Here is a 23,531-nt window from a genome sequence, read left to right on the forward strand (position 1 = left end):
TATAAATCCGCCTCTGCCCTGCCCCCCATGGAGTTCCATGCAAGCTATTTCCAAACCAGTGTGCAGGGCGAGAGCACTGTATCCCCTGTAACACAAACAGCTCAAAATGCAGTGATTACTTTCAGTTTCCATGTTATGGATTAGTTGACGATGTGGGCTTGGGGCTCGGTCACTTGTCACATCACCCTCCTCTCTTGCTGCACTGATTTGGAGGATTGTGCTTCAAGCCAATTTAGAAGAGGCGGCTTCCCCCTAAACCCAAGCCTGGCATACAGGTAAGGTCCCAAAACTGTGCTTTGGCTAAGGGGGTGATCTTTGGTTGTTGTCACATTTTAATCAAACAGAATGCAGAAAACTCATTTTTCGGAGCTTTGGTGAATCTATAATTTTATTGAAATGAGCAGTATGTTCAGGCAAGCGCGTCAAGGGCGTTACTTTTCTCATCGCAGTCGCTCCTTGCCAAAAGGGGAAAGGTTGCAAAGGGCTCCGGTACCCAGGTCGCTCAGCACAGAGACAGCAAAACAGCATCTCTGAGTCTGAGCCGCTGCAATGAGCGCCCCGCGTGGTGAAGGCTGAATATCTGGCCAGGTAGGTAGATGTACAGTTATCGCGGACCAGGCAGTGTGAAGATAGCCTGGTCTCATTTCACTGAAATGGGTGTTTTTTTTGGCCACCCCCTGATCGGCTCACCCGGTCACCACTGAACTGCGAACCGCTTCTCCTCTCCCCCGGAGCACAGGAGTTCAGGAGTTCACTTGGCACTGCAGCTGCAAAGTTTGCACCTTTATAAAAGGTAAGGACCGAAGACTGGACCCCGTTTCTTTGAAGTGTCAGACCAGCTGGGAGTTATTTTTTTTGTCACAAATGATCAAGTGTCATCAGTCGATAAGACAATGCAGCTAACTGAGATGCACAGACTTTTGTCAATATGATAGACTTGTTTGAGTGAAACGAATGTTCAGTTAGCCAGGCGGGTTCTTTAATATGTCCTGTGTGTGTGTGTGTGTGTGTGGGGGGGGGGGGGGGGGGGGGGGTCCGAGCTCAGTGCATTCACCCACTCCCTGGGGTTTGACAATCCCAGTTACTGAGGCTACCGTTAAGGGGGGGGGGGGAATCGACTGCAAATCTTAATCTTGCTTCAAAGAAAAAATTGGAACAGGAGAAACTAAAACCTTGAGCTGTAGTGGGAACTAAGTTCCTTAAAGAGTCTTCAGACCGTGGGGTGATGGGGTGAACTATTAATTGTACATTTAGGGACATGGGGCATGTTTCCTATGATCATTGGCGGTCACGCGCTTTTTGTTGTCCTCCGGAGGTGAAAAGACGGGCATTCCCTTCTGTTGTACAATGCAGAATAAACCTTTTTATCAGGAGGATTTTAAGCACAGGAGTAGGGAGGTCTTGGTTCAATTGTATTGCAACTCGGTTAGACCGCACTGGGAGTACTGTGTGCAGATTTGGTCCCCTTACCTCAGAAAGGATATTATTGCCTAGAGGGAGTGTAATGAAGGTTCACCAGACTTGTTCCGGTGGGACTTTCTTATAAAGAGGGATTGGACAAACTGGGCCCGTCTTCTCCAGAGTTTTTAAAGGAATAGACAGGGGAAATGCAGAAGATGTTTCCCTTGTTTAGGGGGGCCTAGAAACATGGGGTACAATTTCAAAATAAGGGGATGCCACTAAGGACAGAGATGTGGATAGATTTCTTTAAAAATCTTTGGAATTTTCTACCCCAGAGGGCGGTGGAAGCTCAGTCATTGAGTATGTTTAAAGATTGATAGATTTCTGATTAACAATAACGTAAATGGTTATTGGAGATAGTGGGTGTAAAAGGCATTGGAATGTTCGGTCAGCCACAATCATATTAAATGGTGGAGCAGGCTTGATGGGCTGAATGGCCCAATCCTGATCCTAAATTCTTAACTTGAAGAACTCTGAATTGACTCGCCATCAAGAATTTTATGGTTTCCAAAGGGAAATAAGAACTCAAAATAGAGATTTGCCAATTATGAAAAAGGGACTTGGGAGCCCTAGTCCAGGATTCTCTAAAGGTAAACTTGCAGGTTGAGTCCGTAATTAAGAAAGCAAATGCAATGTTGTCATTCATCTCAAGAGGCTTGGAATATAAAAGCAAGGATGTACTTCTGAAGCTTTATAAAGCATTAGTTAGGCCCCATTTAGAATACTGTGAGCAATTTTGGGCCCCACACCTCAGGAAGGACATACTGGCACTGGAGCGGGTCCAGCGGAGATTCACACGGATGATCCCAAGAATGGTAGGCCTAACATACGATGAACGTCTGAGGATCCTGGGATTATATTCATTGGAGTTTAAGAGGTTGAGGGGAGATTTAATAGAAACTTACAAGATAATGAATGGCTTAGATAGGGTGGATGTAGGGAAGTTGTTTCCATTAGCAGGGGAGACTAGGACCCGGGGGCACAGCCTTAGAATAAAAGGGAGTCACTTTAGAACAGAGATGAGGAGAAATTTCTTCAGCCAGAGAGTGGTGGGTCTGTGGAATTCATTGCCACAGAGGGCGGTGGAGGCTGGGACGTTGAGTGTCTTTAAGACAGAAGTTGATAAATTCCTGATTTCTCGAGGAATTAAGGACTATGGAGGGAGAGCGGGTAAATGGAGTTGAAATCAGCCATGATTGAATGGTGGAGTGGACTCGATGGGCCGAATGGCCTTACTTCCGCTCCTATGTCTTATGGTCTTATGGTATGTCCCAATGTTGAAATGTTATATGTAGATTATTTACGTTTAAAGATGTCTATAAGAAAGCTTACACTGTAATTATACCATCCTTGTGAACGAGATTGACTACAGTAAAATGTAAATGCTACTTGAACCTGGAATTCATTCATGTAAAATGAATTAATCGATGGTAGGATCAGTGATATCGGAGCTGATGCAGATGCCAGGATTGCATCCGTAAGTTTTAGGGGGGCATGACAGCGATACTCCAGCAGGTCCATAGTTGATTGAGGAGTCCCAAAGGACATGGTTGCAGGAGTTGGCACTGTCAATGCATGGCACCAAGGCCAACACTGTTAGAGTGGGGATTGTAGTGGAAAGCCTGGAACACGATGTCAGTACCATGAGTGGTAGTGTCCAAAGCATTGCTCAGTCAGTGATGGCCATGGCTGAGCGCCTCAACAGCATGTTGCAGTCGCTGGGGACCGTGTTCCAGACGCAGGTGGACGTTGCCAAGGAACTGTGGAGCATGTTTGTGTCCCAGGTGGGCAGTGCCGAGGTGCTCCAGAGCATGTCCCAATCGCTTAGGACCGTGTCGTGACACAGGTGGACATTGGCGAGGCACTACAGAGCATGGCCTGGTCACAGAGTGGCATTGCTGATGACATTGACACCAATGTGCAGACAATGGTGAGGCGTCAGGGCTGGCAGAGACAGATGAATCAGGGGCCCCCGCAGCTCACTCCAGCTGGCCCTTCAGCCCATGGTGATCCCCCCGCGCCCTACGGGCACCGACTGGGCGAAGAGAGCACCGGAGGCTGACCCGGAGCCTCCCTCCAAGGAGACAATGGCGGTAACCAGCTCTCCTGGGACGCCCCCCCCTTCTCAGGGTTCCACCCCCCCCCCCACCCCACGGCATGGCACATCTTGGGGTCAGCATGTGCATTGGCGTCAGCGGGTGAAACTGGGTGGCATGGCGAAGCATGAGGGATGGATGGAGTTGTGTGGGTGTGCGATTGGGGCGGGGGGGGGTGCGGGGAGGGAGAGGCGGATCGGGATGGGTGGGAAAGGGTGGGGGCGGGAACAATGGGTGGGAAGGGCGGAGTGGTGTGATGACAGATGAAGGCATGTCCTATGAGAGGCAGGCAAGGATGAGGGCCTCCCTGGCCCTCCGGGCATGCCGGACCCTCGTCACCGCCTGTCCTCCATCCTCCGAATTCAGAATGTCCAATTCACCTAACAGCACGTCTTTCGGGTCTTGTGGGAGGAAACCGGAGCACCCAGAGGAAGCCCACGCAGACACGGGGAGAACTTGCAGACTCCACACAGACAGTGACCCAAGTCGGGAATCGAACCTGGGACCCTAGAGCTATGAAGCGACAGTGCTACCCTCTGTGCTACCAGGTTGCGGAGGGCATAGTCGCCCACCACAAAGCAGGTGCCTCTCTGGGTGGTGTACTGCAGAGCACCACCTGAGTGGTTGAGGTATCGAGAACCGCATTGCAGCATTCCGATGTACTGGTCAATGACAGCCTGGGTGGTCACATGCCTCGTTATATCGGGTCTCCGCATTGGTCTCCGACCCCTGTACTGGCCTCATTAGCCAGGATCTAAGCGGGTACCCCTTATTCCCCAAGAACCAACCTGTCATGTTGGGGTGTCCCTCAAAAACACCAGGTATCTCCGACTGCCCCAGTATGTAGCTGTCGTGCACACTCCCCGGAAAGCAGGCACACACGTGCATGTTCTTTAGTTTATGTGGTTGCACACAAGTTGAAGGTTCAGGGAGTGGAATCCCTTCTTGTTGATGAAGGGCACTCTCAGACTGCCCAGTGCACACAAGGTGACATGCGTGCCATCTATTACCCCTGGATCTGGGACATCCTGGCGATGGCGGTGATCCTGCTGCTGGGCATCTTGATGAGCTTGGTCCAGGTCAAAGTTTATTTGTCAGCGGCCTAGGCAAGCAAGGCATCTGTGACTTCATGCATGCACTTGTGGGATGTTGGTTGGGATATGCCACACAAGTACCCACTCCAGCCCTGGATTGAACTTGAGGCGTAAAGGTTCAGGGCTTCGGTGACCTTCAAGGCTACCGGGAGAAGATATCCCGCTCCTCCACATAGTGCCAAGTCTGTAAGGACATGGCACAGGTCCTGCACAGACCCCTTGTTGAGGCGGAATCTCTTGCGACACACGCTGTCCGACATCTCCTTGAATGACCAGTGACGCCTGTACGCCTTGGGCCGTCGCCGGCCTCCCCCTCTGGGCCCCTCCCTGGCCTCCTGAGTGGTTGGGTTATCAGGGTGCAGGCTGGACCCCTGCACATCGTCTGCCACCTCGAGCCTGCGTCGAGGCTGCTGCCTTCTCTGGCGTCAGGCCACCTGGCCTGCCACCACATCCACGAAAGCAGCTGTTTAGCCCACTGTGTTATCGGCAACCGTTATTTCTGTTTATTTCAGAAATTGCAATCATTTATGGAGATTTCCTCTGCATGCTATTTGTAACAAAGTCATAAACCTGTTCTTTAAAAATTGATATACAATTTTGTTGCTTATATCCCAGGAATAAGATCTCTTCCCTTAATACTTTGCCTGAAATGTGTTGTTCCAATTGCTTTATAAAAGCTTTGCTGTGCCAAGTCTTTCAATGTTAATTATCATAAAATCAGAGAGGTTTACAGCGCAGAATGAGGCAATTCTGGCCATCATGTCTGCAGCAACTGGCAAGTAGCCATCCAGTCTATTCCTGTTTTCCAGCTCTTGGTCCATAGCTTTGTAGGCTACAATACTTCAAGTAAATATACAAGTATTTTTTTTAAATGTCCGAAGGTTCGGCCTCTACCATCCTTTCAGGCAGTGAGTTCCCATCACCCTCTCAGCATTCCCTCTCAAATCCTCAAACGTCACAGTTCCCACTCCAGCGTCAGGACATAGCCTCAAAATCAGAGAATCCAGCCCAGGACCTTCAATCTGGTCTCTCTGGACCCCTCATAATTCTATAAACTTCAATCATCTTCTCCTGTTCCAAAGAAAATAGCTTCAGCCTATTCAATCCTTCTGTGTAACAGAATTCTCCAATTCAGTAAGTCTCCTCTGTATCTCCCTGAGTTCATACAGTGTGGTGACCAGAACTGTTCGTGATACTCCAGCTGTCACCTAATTAGTGTTCTTTACAGTTCCAGCATTATGTCCCTGCTCATATACTCTATGTCACAGCTAACAGAGGCAAGTATTGTATGATTTATTATGTATTCCCGTGCCTTGCTAACCTTCCCCAAATGTATTGCTTATCTAAATTGAATGTCACTTGCCACTGTACTGCCCACAAAACCAATCCATTGATGTCTTCCTGCAGTCTGCAGCTTTCTTCCTTAATATCAAGCATGCACCCATTTTGTTGTAACACCTGCAAACTTCTTAATCATACTCTTACATGCAAGTCCAGATCATTTATGCACACTGCAAAAAGCAAGGGACCCAGGACTGAGAATCTACTGATTGTGATAGAGGCATATTTTCCACCTTGCTGTTTTTCATCTGTGCTTATATATGACATTGACAATATAATCACAACCAACTTCAATAAAATATCTCAAACGGAAGGTAGAAAACTGAACTGAACCGAAGCTCCTTTCTGATCCAATATCACTTCAGGCGGAGTCAGTGGCGTAGTGGTATTGTCACTGGGCTGTTAATGTAGAGACCCAGAGTAATGCTCTGGCGACCTAGGTTCACATCCCACCATGGCAGATGGTGAACCTTGAATTGAATAAAAATCTGGAATTAAAAATCGAATGATGGCCATGCAACCGTCTGGTCCTAGTGTTTAGGGCAGTGTTTTGTTTTCCGGGACCCACTTTTGCCAAGCGGCCGATCTTCATGACACACATCACATTTTAATGCAAGGGGAGCTTGCTTAGTCCTCATGATCTCATTTGGATCAGGTTCAATGGAGGAGAGGGCAATACGCATATCAGCCTGTTTCTCGGTGCCATCCTACTCTTTATGAAAATGGAAAATCCAACCTCTCACATGTAGGTCATTGTGATGGGCAATAGCAACAAAATGCATGCTTCACTCAGCACTGGATACTCCTGGGAGATGCTACTCCAGAATGCTGACAGCCTCATGGGTTTGCCATGTTTTTAATGAGGTTTCACAGGTCAGCTATGTCATAATATACACATAGGTATATGATGGTGCACAGACAGGTAGTGATTGACACACAGGATGACCAGTGAACACACAGAACACAGCAGCCAATCACCAGACAGGACACGGCCACTATAAAGCCAGAGGGCACTAGTTTTCCCGCTCTCTTGGGATCCAGCCTCTGAGACAGTCAGAGCCCATGAGCAGCAACTAGAACATACACCATGTGGTAGTAAGATAGTCTGGTCAGGTTAGCCTCAGGTCTCCAGTCAAGTCAGCATAGTGCCAACCCACAGTTAAAGTATGTATGATAGTTAAGAGTTTAATAAAATCGAGTTGCATTTCTTCAAGTGTTGTGTTGCTAACCTTTGGTTGGTTCAATTAGCTCTGTTTTATAATCTCTGCTCTCGAGTCGCCAGGTACCTTTATGATACCGCCACGAGGTTCAAGTTCAAGTAATGATCAATAACTCAATACACCAATTAGTAAGATTCAAATCAAAGCATATTTATTATACACAGTAATCGCTACTCATGCATAAATTCTACTTCTAAGCTACTTCTACAACTAACAGGCCTATACTTAGCTTCGGACTGGCCCACCAGGTCTGGGGAACAAATGGCCTTTCGTTCGGGTTCTGAGTCTGCGGGATTCAAAGTTGGTACGGACTGGTAGCTAGGAGCGCCTAACTCATAGCGAGCATTGACTTAAGACTTACTGGCTTTTGGCGGCAGCTGAACCGGTCACTGTCAAGGGTTGGTTCGCGTTGCTGAGTGACCCGGTCAAGAAGAACAATTTGAACTTGGGGGCTTAACTTTATAGTCCCCAGGGGCTTCCCGCCTTTCGGGGCGGACCCCGTACCTGGTTCCAAGTGATTGGACTTCGTTCCAATCGCTTGGTTCGATTTCTCCAATACTGGAGCGGTTCCCTGATCGATGGGCGGTCTTGAGGTTTCCGTTAACCTCTTTTGTGTTGGCTCCTGCTGGTGCCGAGGAGTCTGGCTTGGCCTTGTTTATCCCAAATGTTTCGATTGTACCCGGGAACGCTCATTAGTATGTAGATGGCTGCTACATTATTATGCAGATGGCTGCTTGTATCGATGCTGTCTGGGCTTTTGTAGAGTTTAATACACAGTAAACTTGCACCTGCTAGTTTCTGCCTCTGTTGGCTGAATTTCCCTGCAGCCTTTGCTGTTCTCCATTTTACGTCAGGAGTTGGCCAACCCAGGTGGCTACACACCTTCCTTGTGATCCTAACGCAAAGCGTGAAGGATCACATAACTACATTGTTCTTCATTCCCTGACTCGGCGAGCACTCTTCTATGGCCTCTACACTGACCATAACTATGCAAGAACATTTTAACTAACGATTCTGAGGGGCACTATGTCAAACAGGGACATGCATTACAAAATAAGAAAATCGAAACCTCTAACTATCCTTAATAAACTACACTCACTCAAACATTCCATCACACTAACTTCCTAAACCATACAAACAAAATCCTAGCAGCATTATACACATTTTTCTGGGTTGGCAGTCAAGCTCAGGATTGTACAACTGCTCACGAAACATTTCTTTATTCACAACAAAAAACGCAATCAAATGCTCTTTATTATAGATCGCGGGGGTCGGGGGTCTGGTCATATCTGAAAATAGGGGATCTTATTCTATATACCGGGGTGCAAGCGCGGTAGGCTCTCCTTCTCCATTTTCTCAGACGAATAGTCTGCACGATGCAGCAGAGTATCGCTAATACTAGTAGGGATTCTATCAAGTAGGACAGGGAGTACCAGGTTATAAACCTGTCCCACCAAGATGGTGTGGTGCCGCTTGTGACTGGGCTCTGGGTACTATGGGGAAGTGAATCATTAACGGCTGGGGGGGGGGGGGGTTGAGGTCACGGGGTTCGCGTTCGCGCGCAACCAAATGTCCATTAGGGTTATGAGCCACGCAGAGGATGTCCTCATGGTTCTTCTTCTTTCACTTCTCTTCTCTTGTCCAGGAGATTCTGGAGTTCTGTGTGATCAAGCTTAGTGTCTATTACTATCTTGGTTTAATATCTCGTACGATAGCCTGTCTGACCTTTAGTGCCAATTACTCCCTTTATAATTGGTCACCATGTGTGACTCCCTCATTTGTTTTTCTTCAAAAACCGAATTTTAGGACGAGGCACACTCACAAATACTGAACCAGTGCGAGCCGTCTCGCAGACTGTGCGGTTTACCAGCCAAATGTTTGAGGATGTAAATAGCAGAGGGTTGGCAACCTAAGGGTCACCTGAAAACAAAACAACACTTTTTGAACAAAACTTGCCGAAATGAGGTGCGTATGGGCCGTGACGGGTAAGAGTTGGATGGGGTCCCCGGGGAGGACGGCGAACTATGCCATGTGTGCTCTACCCAAGCGTAGCTGACCAGAGGGGGGGGTTCCCAGGCAGGGCGGGTCCCAATGCCGTTTCTCCACTGCCTGAGCAACCGACAAGAACGGGCAAGAAATGTAGTCATCGTGGGGGGGCTGCCGTAGTGGTTCTCCTTCGAACCAGAAGGGCAGTTACGAACGGGAGCCTGTGTTTCAGTCGACAGACGAGTTCCTCTGAACTGGTATCTGGGACATTAACAAGTCTCTGCGGACAAGTTCTCAGAGATTTTGGCCGAAAAATAAGGCGTAGGGCTGTGGGAAAAAAAAATTACGGTCTAACATACAACATTTAACAGTACAAGTACAAACAACATCAAACATGCTGCAGGTTCCATCAGAAAGGACACCGTTTGCTCCCAAGCGGTTCCTTTTAAAACATTATCTGGACACCTCAGTTATCAGTTGCAAACAGGGTCGCAAAGGGGTTCTTGTTTTGGGAGTCAGACTCAAAGGTCGTCATCTTCTCCCGGATGCCAAACTCTTGAGTGTATCAGGGCTGCTAGGGCTGCATGGTGTGATCTGGGATCGCTCTCGTCATTCCGGACGAGTCTGTACGAATTATCTGTAATTGTCTGTACAAAAGGTGGTGTCTAGTTCTGTGGGGACGGAATCGGGGTCATCATTGTAGGTCGGAGGTCGGTGGTGGGGTTTGTTTAGGAAAGTGATCTGAAGGGATCACTCGAATCGTGGTCAGATTCGCTGGGTGTGGGTGCTGTTGCATGGGGATAGTAGGGAAGCGTGCTGTGGCTATTGTCCGAGTCACAGTCGCTGTCGCTGCTGCTGCTGTCTGTGGGTGTTCCGGGGCGGAGTGTATATTTCGGGGATGGAGTTGAGGTTGAGTCCGTGGCTGGGCTGGACGTTTTGGGGGAGGGTAGGGTTACGTTGGCTGTGGGTGGGGCGTGGTCTGCTGCGTCGAGCATGACGTGATGTGCGTGGTTAGACTGTTCCATATGCCTTCATCTGGTTGATATGGAACCACACAGTCTTTCCGTTGGGGTACTTTATTTTGTAGACGGAAGGGCTTACTTTGTCGGCAATGGAGTACGGACCCGAATACTTAGGTGACAGGAATGTGCTGGGGTTGTATACGGAGAGCATGACTTGCTGTCCTACTCTGAAGTCAGTCGCATGCACTGTCTTATCAAAACAGGCCTTGCTCTGTTTCTTTCTTGTGCCCAATTTTACTGCAGCTGCTAGCTGAGCCATTTTAACATTCGCCACTAATTGTTCTACTGCTTTCTCGTGTGTGAGGGCCGTCACTTCGGGGCTGGTCAAATCTAATCCTAATAAAAATTCTGTGCCCTTCATGGGGCGCCCGGTCATGAGAGTGTGTGGGGTGTAACCTATGGATGTTGAAACTGTATTTCGCAAAAACATCAGCGCAAAGGGGAGGACTGAGTCCCAAGTGGCGTTGTTTTGCTGGACCATTTTTCTGAGGGTGGATTTTAGGGTCCGATTCATGCGCTCCACGATACCACTTGACTGGGGGTGGTATGCGATGTGGAACTTTTGGGTGATGCCAAATATCGTGAGGACGTTCTTCATGACACGTCCCGTAAAATGGGAACCTTGGTCGGATTCAATGCTACGGAGGAGTCCCCATCTCGTAAAGATGTGGTGGGTTAAGACCTTGGCTGTGGTCTTTGCCGTGTTCGCTCTGGATGGGAATGCTTCCACCCATTTTGTAAACGTGTCTATTATCACGAGTACATAGTTATAACCATTCCTGCAAGGGGGCAATGGTCCAGGGCCATTAACGGGTCGGGTGTGACTGAGTTGAGCTTTTTTGGTATCTGTGCGGGTTGTTCTGGGCACAGATAAGGCAATTCTCAACGTAGTGAGTTACATCTTCTTTTAAACTCAGCCAGCAACAGAGCTGCCTGAGGTGCGCTGTAGTGGGATCGATTCCCTGATGTCCATGACTGTCATGGAACAAACAAATGAGCTGATTCCTGTCCTGTTCAGGAACCACATAAAGGGTGTCTTTTAACACCACACCGTCATGTGTGGTCAGTGTATTCTTAAACCTATCAAAAGGTGTGGGAATCTTCCGTTTAAAATCTCCCTGAGATTGCTGTCCTGCTTCTGGGCCTGCACTAAATCCTCGATATTAGTCTGCGAGACCTGAACTGCATTCTCTGGCGCGCTTTCGGGGGGTGTTCAAAAATATCCGTGCCTGGAACCTGCTTTAGCCAGTGCGTCGGCTTTTACATTTCCAGGGGGGGGAGGAACGATGGTGACTTCAAACTTTGACTATTCCAAAAGTCCTGCTCTGTGCTCTCTCTAAAATGTGATGGAGCAATGGGGCTGAGGGGAGGGGTTTTCCATCTGCAGAAACAAATCCTCTTTCCACTGGGGCAGGAACTCCGTAAGGCTGTTGCAGACATAGAGGCTGTCCGAATATATGTCTGCTGGGCTGGGGAAGGAATCTGGGTGTTCCACTATATATGCAATGATCACAAGTTCTGCCCCCTGCGCGCCTAAGTGTCCTGGAAGTTTTATTGCTATTTCTTCTAGGGCGTGTCCCTGCGCGTCCTCGACGTAAATGCTGCATTCTGTTATGTGCTTCCCTTCTAATACTGTGGAAGATCCATCCACATATATCCTTATGGGTTCGCACGTGTCTGTGTGCTTGTGGCTCTGGGTTGAACTACCTATCTTTCTGGGGGGTGTTTTAGCAATAAAGGGGCCTGTGTTGTGGTGTGGAGAGATAATTTCACATTCATGGGGGGTTCTGGGGTACTGTAGGTTGTCGGCAAAAAAAGTGTGGGGTTTTTGTCCTTTTAACAGTGATGTCCCGTCCCTGCAAAAGAAGGGTCCATCTAGCTGCTCTAATCTGACTAACTGTACCGTCCTTGAGTCGTCCGTCCAGTAAAAGTTGGGTGGGGGTGTGTTACGTGACGATTGTGATGGGGTTCAGTCCGGTTATGTACGAAAAATACTGTACTGCCCAAAAAACCGCGAGCAGGTGCCTTTCACAGGCTGAAAATCCCTGCTCCACAGCATCTAAAACTCAAGAGGTATAAGCCACAGGCCTTAACTGTTTGTGCCGTTCCTGAAGGAGCACGGCCGAAAGGGTGCGGTCTGTGCTTGCTACCTCTATCGCATAGGGGGTAAGCGGGTCTGGAACTTAGTGTGGGGGCTGCTATGAGTGCTTGTTTCAAAGAGTCCACAGCATCCGTATGCTGCGGAAGCCATTCCCAGGGGGCTCCTTTCTTTAGGAGGTCTGAGAGGGGTGCTGCCTTGCTGGCGAAACTGTCAATGTGGTTTCGGCAGTAGCCAACCAGTCCTAAAAACAACCGGAGGGCTGAAACGTTCTGGGGAAGGGGCAATTTAGCAATCGAGTCAATCCTTTTATGCTCGATCTCGCGTTTACCATGTGTGATTATTGTACCCAAATATATCACCTTGTTTTCCAAAATCTGGGCCTTTTTGGGGTTGACTTTACATCCAATTGCTTTTCGGAGTTCCAGGAGTTCGGACAGAAGCTCAATGTGCACTTCCTTGGTGTCTGTCTGTGGTAGTAGGTCGTCTACATACTGGACCAGACATTCGGGGCGAGAAAACTTGGCTAAACCATTTGCCAGGTGGAAAATGGAGGGGGAGTTGTGGAATCCTTGTGGAAGGCATGTCCACGTGTACTGTTGATTTTTAAAGGTGAAGGCAAATTTGTACTGGCACGCCTTTGCCAATGGAATGGACCAGAATCCATTACTGATATCCAAAACCGTAAAGAATCGGGAATTGAGTCCCTGCTTGAGCATGGTCTCGGGACTTGTGGCTACTGTGGGGGCTGCGGCGGGGGTGATTTTGTTGAGTTCCCGGTAATCGATGGTCAGTCGCCACGATCCATCGGGCAGGTTGTTTCCACTGGCGGGTAAAAGCAGAACTAGGGGGCATAGCCTCAAAATAAGGGGAAGTAGATTTAGGACTGAGTTTAGGAGGAACTTCTTCACCCAAAGGGTTGTGAATCTATGGAATTCCTTGCCCAGTGAAGCAGTAGAGGCTCCTTCATTAAATGTTTTTAAGATAAAGATAGATAGTTTTTTGAAGAATAAAGGGATTAAGGGTTATGGTGTTCGGGCCGGAAAGCGGAGCTGAGTCCACAAAAGATCAGCCATGATCTCATTGAATGGTGGAGCAGGCTCGAGGGGCCAGATGGCCTACTCCTGCTCCTAGTTCTTATGTTCTTATGTTCTCACTGGGCAAATCGGGGCTTTATTAGTGGAGGCTACTGATCTAAGTACGCCCTGCTCTAATAAGGGGCGTCATTCTCCGACCCCCCGCCGGGTCGGAGAATGGCCGTTGGCCGCCGTGAATCCCGCCCCCGCCCCCGCCGAAGTCTCCGCTCCCGGAGATTGGGCGGGGGCGGGAATCCAGCCGCGCCGGTTGGCGGGACCCCCCGCTGGATTCTCCGGCCCGGATGGGCCGAAGTCCCGCCCAGAAACTGCCTGTCCCGCCGACGTAAATCAAACCTGGTATTTACCGGCGGGACCAGGCAGCGTGGGCGGGCTCCGGGGTCCTGGGGGGGGGCGCGGGGCGATCTGACCCCGGGGGGTGCCCCCACGGTGGCCTGGCCCGCGATCGGGGCCCACCGATCCGCGGGCGGGCCAGTGCCGTGGGGGCACTCTTTCCCTTCCGCCTCCGCCACGGCCTCCACCATGGCGGAGGCGGAAGAGACTCTCCCCACTGCGCATGCGCGGGAAACTTTTGGCGGCCGCTGACGCTCCCGCGCATGCGCGGGGAAACTGACAGCGGCCGCTGACGCTCCCGCGCATGCGCCGCATTTCCGCGCCAGCTGGCGGGGCAACAAACGCCATTTCCGCCAGCTGGCGGGGCGGAAATCCCTCCGGCGTTGGCCTAGCCCCTCAATGTTGGGGCTAGGCCGCCAAAGATGCGGAGACTTCCGCACCTTTTTGCCGGCGCGATGCCCGTCTGATTTGCGCCGGCTTTGGCGCCAGTCGGCGGGCATCCCGCCGTTGGGGGAGAATTTCGCCCAAGCTGTCTATTACTTTTGAGATTTCTCCCTCTGCCTCTTGGGGAAATCCATATTGCTTTTGGGGTCTAGGGTCAGGTCCTGTGATTTGTACTGAACCAGTCATCCGGCCACAGTCGTGTTTGTGGGTCGCGAATGCTATCCTGTTCTTTTGCAGAACTGCCCTAACCTGCTTGTCCGTGCTAAGCGTGGTCGGGTTAAACCAAAATTCGCCTACTGCGCTGATTTTGTTGGCGTATTCACCTATTGTGAGCATTGCGGGGGCTCTTGCGGATTTTGCCATTTTCCAGGCACATTGGTTGACTGGATCAAAGGATAGTTTGTGGGAATTCATAAAATCTATTCCCATAATGTGTACTGCTGTGTGGGGCAGGCCGACTAAAACTATGGGGTGCTTGGTGGTGATGTTGCCAATTTGAATGGGTACAGGGGCTGTGATGTGTCCCTGCTGTGAGTGGCCTGTAAAGCCGCTGAGGGTGATAGTGGCTGTAGTGGGTCACGTGTCCTATTGAAACATGGTGGAGGAACCTAATGTGGTGCGGGGCCCTCCTGTGTCCCAGAGAAACTCGATGGGCTGTCCCCGTATCGTTGCTGCAACTACCGGTCGGCCGGACCTATCCCAAAGGGTGTCGCAGACCCAACTGGGGGAGCCGAATACCGTCAGTCCGTTCCGTTCAGGTCCGTCTGATCTGAACGGGTGCTCACACTATGTATGGGCTCTGTCTTATTCTTACTTAGAGTGCCCGTCTGCTGGGCTCTCTGTGGCTTTCGTGGGGCATTGCATTCTCTTGCAAAGTGTCCCAACTGTCCACAGTTGAAACACTCTTGTGACTTTTGTGGGGGGCTGTTCTTGCTTTCATTTACCCAGGCGGGGTTCTGGTGTGTTTTAACTACTTGTATGTCTGCTTCTGCCTGCTTTTCTTCGGGATTTTTAACTGCGGATTTGTTTTGTACCGACTGCTCCCAGGAGCGGGACAATCTTTTTACGACCCATTTATCATTATGAGCCTCCTCTGAGGGATCATAATTCACACAAGCTTTTTGTCCTGTTTCTGTGGCATGGGAGATGAGGGTGTGGGTCCATTTGGCCATGTTGTCTGGGGACAAATGGGAGCGGTCTAAGTCTCCGAAAACTGCTGCAAAATGGATTCACAGGCGTCCAGCAAACGCTGTGGGGTGCTCGGTTTTCTTTTGCCTGCACTTATTGAGGCCACCTACGGGGTCACCCCGGTTATACCCAGTCACGTCTAGGACCGCGGTATGCATTTCTGCAAGGGTGCCTCTTCCGACATTCTGTGGGTTGGGAAGGGCTACTACGACCGAAGGGTCTAGACTCAAAACTGTGAGCTTCACGTGCTCTCGCTCATCCAGGCCGTACATGGTCGCCTGCTGCTTTACTCTGGCAAAGAAGTGGTGGGGGTCTGAGGTGGGGAGGAACGGTGTGATTTTCTCGCACGCGTCCCGTAATTGGGTCATTATTAAGGGGGTGGTGTACAGAAATTCCGTGTCATCCGATGTGGCTGTGCGGTGGGTAGTGACTGGGTTCATTGGAGCCTGAACTATCTGCTCGGTGGGAGGTTGGGGCGCTTTTTTCTTTTGGGGCTTTCCCTGCGCACATGTTCCCTGAACTTATCTCTGCGCTGTCTCATTTAACTCTTCCCAATCAGGGCCGTCTTCCTCGTCTAACTTTGATCCAACGGTTTCCTGGAATTCTTTTTGAACTGAAAGCAGAGATTGCAGTTCTGCAATCTGCTTCCGGCACTTTGCGTGGTCTAGTGAGCTTTGTCTTTGCTCTGTGGTGGCAGCATGGAGTGCTCTTAATGCTGCCTTCAGGTCACTACACTGCCTCTGTAATGCCTCTACCTGCTTCTCGGATTCCTCTCATACCAGGACTGCACGTTGCGCGCCCTGATAGGCCTTTTTGTACTGGGACTGGAAGCTGCTTAGGTGCGCCAGACAAGACTGGTGTGCCCACTTGGCATCATCCACCTCTCCGTCTTTTGCTGCCAACTTCCTCCTTAACTCTTCGTTCTCTCTTTCTAGCTCACTGACATCGACCTTGCTCATTCGATGTATGCCTTCTATCTCTTTCCGGAGCGTCCTCACGACCTCCTTTGTGCCTCGCAATTGTGCCAAACAGGACACGATTGCCATCGGCTTGCGAGCTTTTCCTAAGCTATTCTTGTGAATCTCGCTCAGGTTCTCCCACCAAGTATCTCCTATACTCCCGGGACCTGTTTCCTCATTGTTACAGAATTCGCTCCAAAGGGGCCATCCTTTCCCTTTGATGTACTTCCTGATTTCCTCTTCCATAATGGGACACTGTCCTACTCTACTGCTGCTGGTCACTGCGACCACAAATTCTTCGGGGTTCATGAGGTGTTGCATTGCTTGCATTGCCATCTTTCCTATCTGAATGCTTTCTTAAATTTGGAATGAGGGGGACTAAGGCGATGCTGTAATTACGGGTACGGCTTTCGCTATTTTCCAAAATACAAACTCCCGACAGTTTTGTCGCAACAAAAAAAATCTATCAGTTTACCTTATAGCCCTGTTAGTTATGCATGCATTTAACACACTTCCGGATTATGAGGATTGATCAGAACTGCTTGAACACTTGTGGTTTTCTGTTCCCAATTGGATCTCTAATTCAAATTTTTGGGTTCTCCCGGAGTGGTGAAGCCACTTCTAGATCGGGTCCCGTCAGATGTCGCCAGTAATATGTTGCTATCTTTTGGTTGGTTCAATTGGCTGTTTTATAACCTTTGCTCTCGAGTCGCCAGGTACCTTTATGATACCGCCACAAGGTTCAAGTTCAAGTAATGATCAATAACTCAATACACCAATTAGTAAGATTCAAATCAAAGCACATTTATTATACACAGTAATCGCTACTCATGCATAAATTCTACTTCTAAGCTACTTCTACAACTAACAGGCCTATATTTAGCTTCGGACTGGCCTACCAGGTCAGGGGAACAAATGGCCTTTCGTTCGGGTTCTGAGTCTGCGGGATTCAAAGTTGGTACGGACTGGTAGCTAGGAGCGCCTATCTCATAGCGACGTTGACTTAAGACTTACTGGCTTTTGGCGGAAGCTGAACCGGTCACTGTCAAGGGTTGGTTCGTGTTGCTGAGTGACCCGGTCAAGAAGAACGATTTGAACTTGAGGGCTTAACTTTATAGTCCCCAGGGGCTTCCCGCCTTTCGGGGCGGACCCTGTACCTGGTTCCAAGTGATTGGACTTCGTTCCAATTGCTTGGTTCGATTTCTCCAATACTGGAGCGGTTCCCTGATTGATGGGCGGTCTTGAGGTGTCCGTTAACCTCTTTTGTGTTGGCTCCTGCTGGCGCCGAGGAGTCTGGCTTGACTTTGTTTATCCCAAATGTTTCGATTGTACCCGGGGATCGCTCATTAGTATGTAGATGGCCGCTACATTATTATGCAGATGGCTGCTTGTATCGATGCTGTCTGGGCTTTTGCAGAGTTTAATACACAGTAAACTTGCACCTGCTAGTTTCTGCCTCTGTTGGCTGAATTTCCCTGCAGCCTTTGCTGTTCTCCATTTTACGTCGGGAGTTGGCCAACCCAGGTGGCTACAGTTGGAAGCCTGTCTCTCTCACTGCTGCAGCAAACGCAGTCCTCGCAGACCCGGCATACCCAACATATCATGGTACCAGTGAGTCATGCACGAGTTTGACGGGCCTACCTTGAGATAGTCTGCCTTTGACCAGCGATCAGCCATCCGGTACCATGGACAGCGACCGCCCTCCCCCGCAGCTCCGCATCGCCGGCAACCTCGGTGCTAACTGGAAGATTTTCAAGCAGAAGTTCCAGCTGTGTCTTGACGCCACCGACCTCAAACCGCATCGGATGCCAGGAAGGTCGCTCTCTTCCTCTCTACAGCCGGGGACCACGCTATTCACATCTTCAACTCCCTCACCTTCGCTGAAGGCGAGGACAAGACAAAGTTTAAAACAGTCCTGCTGAAGTTCGACAGCCACTGTGACATCGAAGTCAACGAGAGCTTTGAACGCTATGTGTTCCAGCAGAGGCTAAGGATGAACCTTTCTAGTCCTTCTTAACCCACCCCCGTATCCTTGCGCAGTCCTGCAACTACGGCTCCACTTCCGACTCCATGGTCTGCGACCAGATCGTTTTCGGGGTCCACTCTGATCCCCTTCGCCAGCAGCTCCTTAAAGTGAAGCAGTTCACCCTTACCATCGCCATCGAAACCTGCGTCCTCCACGAGCACGCTAACAACCGGTACTCCCATATCAAGGTGGCAGAGATGGCGCGGCAAGGCCCCCGCGATGCGGAGCGGGTGCAGACCGTAAAGCAGCTCCAGGGCCTGAGTCTGGATGAGGGCGGCCATTTTGTGTGCTTTTCCCGGGCTCCTGCGCATGCGCGGCACGACCAAGGGGACGGCGAGGCTGAAGACCGAACTGTGCAGGTGCGCACATCGTTTGACCGCACCACGCATGCGCGGTGGCGCACGGAGCGTCCTGACGTTGGCGCCATGACATGCTCTGCCCATTTAAAGCGGCAATGTCCCACGAAATCGCGACGCTGTCTCCAGTATGGCAAGCTTGGCCACTACGCAGCCCTGTGCAGATCTGCTCAACTGCCCAATACACAGCGGCCCCAGTTGCAGCGCAGGAACGCCCGGTCAGTACAGCAACCCGTTGCAGACTCCGACTCTGACATGGTTCCAGATTCCGAAACTGAGGGCCTCACATCCCCATTCCGGGTGGGCATCATCACCAAGCACACGATGCCTTCAGCGAAGAAGGTGAAACAACTCCCAGTGATGAGCATTGATCCGGAAAATGAGTCGAGTGCCACCCTCACGGTCAACCAGAATTCGTCGCCCGCCACAGAGACTGAATTTATAGATTGAATGTTGCATTACCTTGTGATCCGTTTACACATCTGTACATATTGTTTTTTCCTAATTTGTTATCTGCCCTCTATCTGCACTAGACACCTTCCCTTGTGAATACTTTAACATACTTTGTATATAGTCAGGCTCCTGTACATACATACTCCCTATTTATTGACCTATACACATTTTTTTATAACTTCAAGAAAAAAAGAAAGAGGGGGAGATGTCATAATATACACATTGGTATATGATGGTGCACAGACAGGCAGTGATTGACACACAGGATGACCAGTGAACACACAGAACACAGCAGCCAATCACCAGACAGGACCCAGAGGACACTAGTTTTCCCGCTCTCTTGGGATCCAGCCTCTGAGACACTCAGAGCCCATGAGCAGCAACTAGAACATGCACCATGTGGTAATAAGATAGTCTGGTCAGGTTAGCCTCAGGTCTCCAGTCAAGTCAGCATAGTGCCAACCCACAGTTAAAGTATGTATGATAGTTAAGAGTTTAATAAAATCGAGTTGCATTTCTTCAAGTGTTGGAAGCCTGTCTCTCTCACTGCTGCAGTAAACGCAGTCCTCGCAGACCCGGCATACCCAACACATCAAGCTACAGCAGCATAGTCATTTAATTTGGAGTCAACTTTAAGTTAGTAACTTACTCTGGTGTCTCAACTTCAAAAGGAATTTTTCACCCACCACTTCGCTTTCAAAATCTGAAAGTTCTTCCATCTGCCAATACTTCCCTGCATACAACACACATGGGCTTTGCATTAGCACAATTGCCAAAACCATACCTCAAGAAATAATTTTTATACTGCTTTGTTCCTGAGTTATCTTTCTTCTTTGTAGGCTGTTAACCAGAGACCCTGGAGCTCTGTACAGAGCTAACACTAACACTGCTTTATCCTGCCCTGGACTCACCTGTTGAAGCTCTCTCCAGCGGATTCAGTTGTGACATCCTGTCCAGTGGGTACACAGTTTACTTGGGCCTCTGGCTGTCTCTTACATTTAAGAAAATGATCCATCTTCATAGTCCTCTTGCCAGCAGCTGGGAAATGCGAGCAACTCTGCTCCGTGATTTTGCACTAAAAGCATGTACACATCGCTTGGCATCAGGTGTACATGCAGAGCGCGTGGCCTGCTCTCTGCTGCCGTTTCTGGCTTGAAGACTCCACACAGCCTCATTCATTTTCATTTAAAAGGCGTCAGCGGCCTCCATTCTCAAAGTGAAAGCCAATAGGAGCCGTGGGCGCTATTCCTGCGAACAGGACCATCACGGGACTAGCGTGACCAATGGCTCTGCAGGTCACGACCCGTACTTTGAAAACTCCTGCTTTAGGGAAGGAAATCTGCCAATCTTACCTGGTCTGGCCTACATGTGACCCCAGATCCACAGCAATGTGGTTGACTCTTAGATGCCATTTGGTTTAATGGCAATTAGGGGTGGGCAATAAATGCTGGCCCACCAGCGATACCCCATGAATGGAACGAAGTTTTTTAAAATATTGACTTTCGGGTTATAACCTCTTCTGATCAGAGATATGTTTGAATTAGTATCAGTTTGCTCCATCATTCATTACGTTTTGGCTAGCTGTATAAAAACTTGGCTGGTGCAGGTAATTATGTTTACCAAGCCACTTCTTAATCACCGTCTTAATGCTCACACAATTTAAAAGCAAAATCAAATTCAAAGCACTGTCCAGGTTGATCCCGTTTATTTTCTAGAACTGGTTGATTCATTTGTTTCATCAAGTGCCATTGTAAAGATCCTTCGTTAATGTGGTGAATGACATTGAATTTTACATTTGTTACAATTCAGCTTGAGAGGTACGCAAATTAATATTCCATTTTCAATAATGCTGCATTTCATTTTACTTGTTCTAACCTGTGTTGGTCTGAGAGCAATAACCACCCACAGTCTCTCAATGTTGAATAGTAAATAATAGGATCTTGAATGTAATTACATTCCTCCCACCTATGTAGCTAGTATTCAGCCAACTGAAACACCAGTTTAAGTGATCGTTTACTGCCATAGCATAAATTACACCGCACTCTTCGTCGAATTATCATTTATCTTTTGGCCTCTAATTAATCCATAATTCCACAGACAGCAGAGCTAGGGGTCTTGGAAAAAAATAAAATAATATACTGCACACCATCAGAGTATAGAAGTAACATTATTTAGCCAACATAGTGTTATGGTCAGAGATGCGATTGAATTTAAACCCCAATTCTCTCCCCTTGTCGCCTGTAATCAACGTGGTATTGAAAATGAAGATATGTCTTTTTCTTAACCCCTGTGTGGTCAGTTCGAATAACGAGCAGCAAGCTTTCATGTGTTTAACTATAGGGGATTATATATTCATGCATTTACCCCAAAGGTCTAACACTGTTGTCACTCAGTCAGCACTCACACATATGTACACACAAACACATATATACATACACACACACTCAAGAACAAAATACAATTAAAGATAATAATGTACTCTTGCACGTTGTGTGGTGTAGAAGGTGGTTTCAATCCTGCAGAGTAGTCAATGTGAATTCAATAGTTGGAGTCATATGTCAGGATTATTGCAGGATTCCCTTGAAAATATCTATTTTCAGCTGTTATAAAGTTAGTTGCGTGTCGTCTTCTCACCAGGGGATTAAGATCCTGTATCGGGAATTTGAAAAGGAACAGGCTGGGAAAGCTTAAGATGTTACAGCCTTCAGTTTTAAGGCTGCCTTTTGTGTTGCTTATCTTTGCTGTGTGGTTTGTAAACTGACTGATTTCCCTCTGATTACTGAGGTAATAAAATTTATTATCTGATGCCAGCTTTGATCAGGTGACAACATGATCAATACTTCTCGTGCTTACCCAGAGTTCCCTTAAGTTTCAAGCCATTGCTACACAGTGGGCGATATATGGTGGTCATTTACAGCTTCTAAAAACTAACTGGTTTCTGTAGCTCTCTCCTGTTAACAATTGAGCTTGGAGACAGTGGGTCTAGAAGTCCTTAGATTTTAGCCATGTGTAAGTCCACAAACAATAGAAGGTGTGAAGGCCACAAATGGTTTTGTCTTGTTATGTTTATTCAAGGGAAGCATTCCATCCATGATCATTCAATTATATACATTTCGGAGGTTTGACAAATTCTGACTCTGTGCAGACAGTGAAAAAGTCACCTCATCTATATTGGCAGTCTTTTAATGCCCATTTTAAAAAGAAATGGCTGTTCCAGAAAATTCTATACCAGATACAGCCCACACTTAAAGATATGAATGTGACATGCTCCTATTGGCATGACAATAGGCATGTCTCAATGAAAAAGGTGGGAACGTCATTTACCCCACAAACCCCTGAGTTCGCCATAAACACAAGCCAAGCAGTTATCTTCGACTGGAGGATAGCAAATGTTGTCCCCTTGTTCAAGAAGGGGAGTAGAGCCAACCCCGGTAACTATAGACAAGTGAGCCTTACTTCTGTGTGGGCAAAGTCTTGGAAAGGTTTATAAGAGATAGGATGTATAATCATCTGGAAAGGAATAATTTGATTAGAGATAGTCAACACGGTTTTGTGAATGGTAGGTCGTGCCTCACAAACCTTATTGAGTTCTTTGAGAAGGTGACCAACCAGGTGGATGAGGGTAAAGCAGTTGATGTGGTGTATATGGATTTCAGTAAAGTGTTTGATAAGGTTCCCCATGGTAGGCTACTGCAGAAAATACGGAGGCATGGGATTCAGGGTGATTTAGCAGTTTGGATCAGAAATTGGCTAGCTGGAAGAAGACAAAGGGTGGTGATTGATGGGAAATGTTCAGACTGGAGTCCAGTTACTAGTGGTGTACCACAAGGATCTGTTTTGGGGCCACTGCTGTTTGTCATTTTTATAAATGACCTGGAGGAGGGTATAGAAGGATGGGTGAGTAAATTTGCAGATGACACTAAAGTCGGTGGAGTTGTGGACAGTGCGGAAGGATGTTACAGGTTACAGAGGGACATAGATAAGCTGCAGCGCTGGGCTGAGAGGTGGCAAATGGAGTTTAATGCAGAAAAGTGTGAGGTGATTCATTTTGGAAGGAATAACAGGAAGACAGAGTACTGGGCTAATGGTAAGATTCTTGGCAGTGTGGATGAGCAGAGAGATCTCGGTGTCCATGTACATAGATCCCTGAAAGTTGCCACCAAATTTATAGAGTTATTAAGAAGGCGTACGGTGTGTTAGCTTTTATTGGGAGAGGGATTGAGTTTCGGAGCCATGAGGTCATGTTGCAGCTGTACAAAACTCTGGTGCGGCTGCATTTGGAGTATTGCGTGCAATTCTGGTCGCTGCATTATAGGAATGATGTGGAACCATTGGAAAGGGTGCAGAGGAAATTTACCAG

The 23,531-nt window shown here is 48.5% G+C and overlaps 1 long non-coding RNA gene across 1 annotated transcript in view; it reads left to right on the plus strand.

Moving 5' to 3' along the window:
• Positions 1-533: 533 nt before the first annotated feature.
• The window catches only part of LOC140399140 (uncharacterized), a 52,014-nt gene continuing 29,016 nt past the window's right edge, over positions 534-23,531 (plus strand). Inside the window, exon 1 of the long non-coding RNA XR_011937641.1 lies at positions 534-588. This is a non-coding gene — a long non-coding RNA (uncharacterized lncRNA). The remainder of the gene's footprint in view (positions 589-23,531) is intronic.

Source organism: Scyliorhinus torazame, chromosome 22 (assembly GCF_047496885.1).
Source record: "Scyliorhinus torazame isolate Kashiwa2021f chromosome 22, sScyTor2.1, whole genome shotgun sequence".
Classification (NCBI taxonomy): Eukaryota; Metazoa; Chordata; class Chondrichthyes; order Carcharhiniformes; family Scyliorhinidae; genus Scyliorhinus; species Scyliorhinus torazame.